The sequence below is a fragment of the Micromesistius poutassou genome (assembly GCF_964030765.1).
Source record: "Micromesistius poutassou genome assembly, contig: SCAFFOLD_1730, whole genome shotgun sequence".
Lineage (NCBI taxonomy): Eukaryota > Metazoa > Chordata > Actinopteri > Gadiformes > Gadidae > Micromesistius > Micromesistius poutassou.
In genome coordinates, this window is record NW_028179869.1 from 5,001 (window position 1) to 10,174 (window position 5,174).

Sequence of the window (5,174 nt, forward strand, 5' to 3'; positions counted from 1 at the left end):
TCCTCCATCATCCATCCCTCCCCCTCCCTCCCACCCCTCCCTCCTACTCACCACTGCCTCCCTCTCCCATACCTCCTCCATCCGTCCTCTCATTCCCACTCCGTCCATCCTCTCTCCCTCCCCCCTCCGCCCCTCCGTCTCCCCCCCTCCCCCCTCCGTACCCTGATCTGCTGGGAGCTCTGGTTCAGGTCCGTCCCCCCCCTCTCCCCCCCCCCTCCGTACCCTGATCTGCTGGGAGCTCTGGTTCCCTCCCCCCTCCGTACCCTGATCTGCTGGGAGCTCTGGTTCCCTCCCCCCTCCGTACCCTGATCTGCTGGGAGCTGTGGTTCAGGTCCGTCTCGCGGAGCTGGGCCTGCTCCATCAGGTGGGCGTTGCGGTTCAGCTCCAGCTGCTCCTTGTGCTTCATGTTGGCCACCTTCTTGGTCTGGTCCTTCATCTGCCTGAGGGACCACACACACAGACACACACGCACACACACACACACACACACGCACGCACACACACACACACACAGGAGTGGAGGTCAACGATGGAAGTCAAGACAGTGGAGGGATCAGGGATAACAAAGTAACAGGAAAGGAAGGAAAGACAGGATGAAGACCAAATGAAGAGAATGAAGAACTAAAACCTCCTCATAAGGACGCATGCGATCGTGGGGGTCATGATGAGGCAAAATACTGGAGACACTGCAGATACCAATTATGAAACAAAAGAAGACAAGATAAGAAGAGAAAGAAAGACAGGATGAAATGAGGGGACACGTATCGAGATGGTCACTTAAAGGACAAAGCCTTATTTGTGAATCCATGGGGAGGGGTTAAGAGCGCGAGCGGGAGAGAGAGAGCGAGAGCAAGAGCGAACGTCTAGGTAAGACAGTTTAGAGAGAAGAGGCCGATCAGGGAAGAGGGAGCGAGAGAGAGAGAGAGAGAGAGTACACTGAAACAGAAAGTCCTGTCAGAACTCGACACGTGCAGACGCATACACTGCCTCGTTCGCTACACGCTGGCTCACGCCCAGCTGCAGCGGCCAAAAGATATGTTTTCACACGACAAAGAGACACACACTTCTTCCAACCCCACGGGCGACTGGACCAAAACAAAAGAACCACTGGGTACGAGGACAGAGAGCCAGGCACGGAGCCTAACACAAGACAGGACAGCTGACAAAGCAATCAGAAGTTAATATGAGACATTCTTCTGATTGTGTGTGTATGTGTGCGTGTGTGTGTGTGTGGGAGCCTGGTTCAGCTTTACTGGAACCCGTGTTCACCACCGAGACGCTCGCCGCTCAATGAGAGCGGTCTGACTGGTTACATAAAGGTTGGATAAGGTCAACAACCTCAGAGCGCTGGGCAGAGCGGTCTGGGCCCAGCACTGGGCAGAGTGGTCTTGGCCCACTGGGCAGAGTGGTCTGGGCCCACTGGGCAGAGTGGTCTGGGCCCGGCACTGGGCAGAGTGGTCTGGGCCCACTGGGCAGAGTGGTCTGGGCCCGGCACTGGGCAGAGTGGTCTGGGCCCACTGGGCAGAGTGGTCTGAGCCACTGAAACTTTTATCCACTCTTAAAACGGTCAACTTTTAGAGCCTTGCTATTCGTCTCTCTCATCTCCTTCTCTGACGTCTCCTCAGCGTTCCCCCCCTCCTCCAGATCCATGGGTGGCGCTACACTCTGAACATCAGCTCCCTGTTCACCGTGGCAGGTAGGCCGTCGCCATGGAGATGCTTGCAAAGAAGCGAGTGCGGCGCTGTGCTGGAGTTGAAGAGGTTCCTTTGAGCTCCTCACTGAACACAGCAGCGTTTCCGGGGCTGTGTTGTCCGCCCCGTGAGTGCCCAGCGTTCTGGGTTCACCGCGGTCGAAATAAACAGCAAAACACTAAATAAAATAGCCGCGATGTATGTGTTTGCCCGGTCCTCTTTAACAGCGTGTCGTCCCTTGTTGTGGCCGTCTTAATGTGCATCATTTCATCCGTGTCCGGTGACACACGTGTGTACATAAACCCTCTGCACTGCTTCTTCCTCCGGGCAAATGCGAGCCTCTGCCTTTATGATGAGTTCCTCCGATTCTCATTATTGCCGTACGGCAATACCCCCCCCCCCACCCACCCACCCACCCGCCCTGCCCGCCCCCCCGTATCCATTCTCATAAATAAAATGATTCACAACCACCCTCTACATCACCGTTACTGCCAGTGGCACTGCAATGTCAATGTTATTTACAGGACTGGTTCCAGGCGGCACAACGGCGGTGTGTGTGTGTGTGTGTGTGTGTTAGCGTTGCTCGCTCGTTCCTGGAAGTCAGTGCGCGACGGGCCGTCTTCGACGCCTGTTGCTAATTGGATATCCTGGCGGGGGGGCGGGGGTGGGGGGGGGGGGGTTTCTCGCGGACGTGACTGATGTGTTTATGCGTGACATAAACCAGGGGGGCGCAGCGAATCAGAAGCATCGCATGGCGTCGGCGTTGAGCCGGAGATGAGGAACTGCGTGTGATAATCCCGACTCCGCCTCCTCTTTCAATAACGGGGATAAAGTGGGATGAGATATTTTCTCTGTGCGTAATAAACGTGTGTGTGTGTGTGCGCAACAGTTCATAAATAGTTAGGAATGTTCCTATTGGAAGGCGTCCAGGAAGCCCCGAAAACATCTGGTTGGCTCTCTGAGGTTTGGCTCCTCCATGCCACAGTGACCGTGTGTGTATGTGTGTGTTGGCGTGCATGCGTGTGTGTGTGTTTGTGTATAGATTGGACCATTAGCCAGTACCGTTTCCTATTGACTTAACACTCAATTCCTTCTCACTCATTCTCCCCGACTACCCCCCCCCCTTCATTCTCTCTCTCTCTCTCTCTCTCTCTCTCTCTCTCTCTCTCTCTCTCTCTCTCTCTCTCTCTCTCTCTCTCTCTCTCTCTCTCTCTCTCTCTCTCTCTATGCATTTGCTCCCTCTCCCGGCCCCCTCGCTCCGTGGCATCGGGCCCCTCCCCTTGCCGTCTCTTTGTGTAGTCATTAGCGGTGTTGTTTTCTTGGTAACCGTGGCGTCCAGCGCCTGGGAGAGGGAGGGGGGGTCCCACCGCTGCATGGGACCCTCTGGAGCTCTCGGTCCTTCCAACAGTAACATTGGTCTTTCCTCCGGATGAGATGTTTTCATCCGAGCGTGGACCAGATCCCGCTCCCTTCCACAACCCCCCCCCCCCCCCCCCGGTCTTCCCTCGCCACCGCTCCCAGTTGCGTACCTGTCCCGTCTCTCTCTCTCTCACTCTTTCCATCTCTGTCCCTCTCCTTCCTGTCCTTTCCTCGTCTCCTCTATTTTTCGCGCTTCCTCTCCGCTCCCCATGCCCTCTCTCTCCTCCTTCTCCTCTCTCCACCTCTCCCTCTCCATGCCCTCCCTCTCCTCCTCTCCCTCTCCTCCTTGCCTGTCTCCTCCCTCTCCTCCTCCTCTCCTCTCTCCTCCTTCTTCTCCTCTCCTCTCTCCTTGCTCTTCCTCTCTCCATGCCCTTCCTCTCATCCTCCCCTCCCTCTCCCCTCTCTCCTCCTCCTCTCCTCTCTCCTCCTCTCCTCTCTTTGCTCTTCCTCTCTCTATGCCCTCCCTCTCCTCCTCCCCTCCCTCTCCTCCTTCTTCTTGTCTCCTCTCTCCTCCTTCTTCTCCTCTCCTCTCTCCTTGCTCTTCCTCTCTCCATGCCCTCCTTCTCCTCCTCCCCTCCTTCTTCTTCTCCTCTCTCCTCTCTCCTCCCCTCTCCACTCCTCTCCTCCATGCCCTCCCTCTCCTCCGCTCCTCTCCTCTCCTCCTCTGCTCTCCTCTCCTCTCCTCCATGCCCTCCCTCTCCTCCTCTCCTCTCCTCTCCTCCTCTCCTCTCCTCTCCTCTCCTCCATGCCCTCCCTCTCCTCCTCTCCTCTCCTCTCCTCCTCTCCATGCCCTCCCTCTCCTCCTCTCCTCTCCCCTCCACCCAGACTCCGGGAGTCCCGGGCCGCACGGCCGAATCCCCTCTCTCCCAGGCAACGAGGTTCCGGTTCGATTCCTCGGGCAGGGGCCCAGAAGGAAAGTTGAGCTTGGCTCCGGTTTCCACACGTTCGTTGAGCTCCTCTTCCCGGGGTGCCAGGGTGTGGCGGTGGACAAGGGAATGTCAGGAACTCTGTCATTAGCGGTTCCTTTCTGGGTTCCGTTCTCTGTTGAGGAGTCTCTGGGCAATCCGTCCGACCCCGAAAGGTTGAATCATACATACCTCTTTCTCTGTCTATTCGCCCCAAACACAGTCGCGGCTAGGCCCGGGTCTCTGGGTCTGTGGGTCTGTGGGTCTCTGGTCTGTGGGTCTCTGGTCTGTGGGTCTCTGGTCTGTGGGTCTCTGGTTTGTGGGTCTCTGGTCTGTGGGTGTCTGGGTCTCTGTGCCCTGGGTCTAGGTGTCCGTTAGCTACAGCGACGGATACCCTTTTGGCTATGCCACTAACAAGAGAGGGCATCTTTTTCCACAGCGGGATGAAGTCCGCCTCCGGGACCCAGCTGGTTGTAGTTGTGTGAACGGGTGAATGAGAGGCCTTCGTTTTTTTTGAAAAACAAAAAAACACTTTATGAGGCCACCGTGATTAGAACGCGGTGCTATGAATGACGTCGGTTTCCCCTGTCGGGCTGGGGAGAGAACAAAGCCCGACGGTTCAGAGCTTGATCCGGACGGAGCCGCTGTACCTGAGCTCATCTGTAACCCCGGCCTGCTAACTGATCTGTCACAGAGTTAGCTCTGAGTCACGCTGATCAGAGCATCAAGGGCCTGCCGTCTATCTCCCTGTTTATTTAGGAGGCGGAACAAATATTAAAACACCCAGCTATGCTCCTTATCATATTTCTCCCCTTTTGTTTCGGTTTTTTTTCCCCATGAAAGAAAACACACTCTGTTCTCTCGTTTTCACGTTTCCAACATATGTTCCGATCCCCGCGACGCGTTCAGTTGACTCAAGATTCAAAAGATTGTGGCTGTGCAGACACAAGCTGTAGGAGCGTGCACGCACGCACGCACGGTAAGAACTGTAAGAAAAACAAGCACAATTGTGTTTCATACCTCACATCACTTGAACACGTGAAAAAGACTGCACACACGCACACACGCACACACAGCACACACAGCACGTGTCAGACATACAGAGCAGTCAGCAGAGTTCTGTTTGTAGGAATAAACTGTAAAACAGAACCTTTACTGT

The 5,174-nt window shown here is 55.7% G+C and overlaps 1 long non-coding RNA gene across 1 annotated transcript in view; it reads right to left on the minus strand.

The window, feature by feature from the left end:
• Window positions 1-436, minus strand: part of LOC311371324 — a gene marked incomplete at its 3' end in the record, with an annotated part of 2,712 nt that extends 2,276 nt beyond the window's left edge. Inside the window, exon 1 of the long non-coding RNA XR_014641054.1 lies at window positions 305-436. This is a non-coding gene — a long non-coding RNA (uncharacterized lncRNA). The remainder of the gene's footprint in view (window positions 1-304) is intronic.
• Window positions 437-5,174: the final 4,738 nt, after the last annotated feature.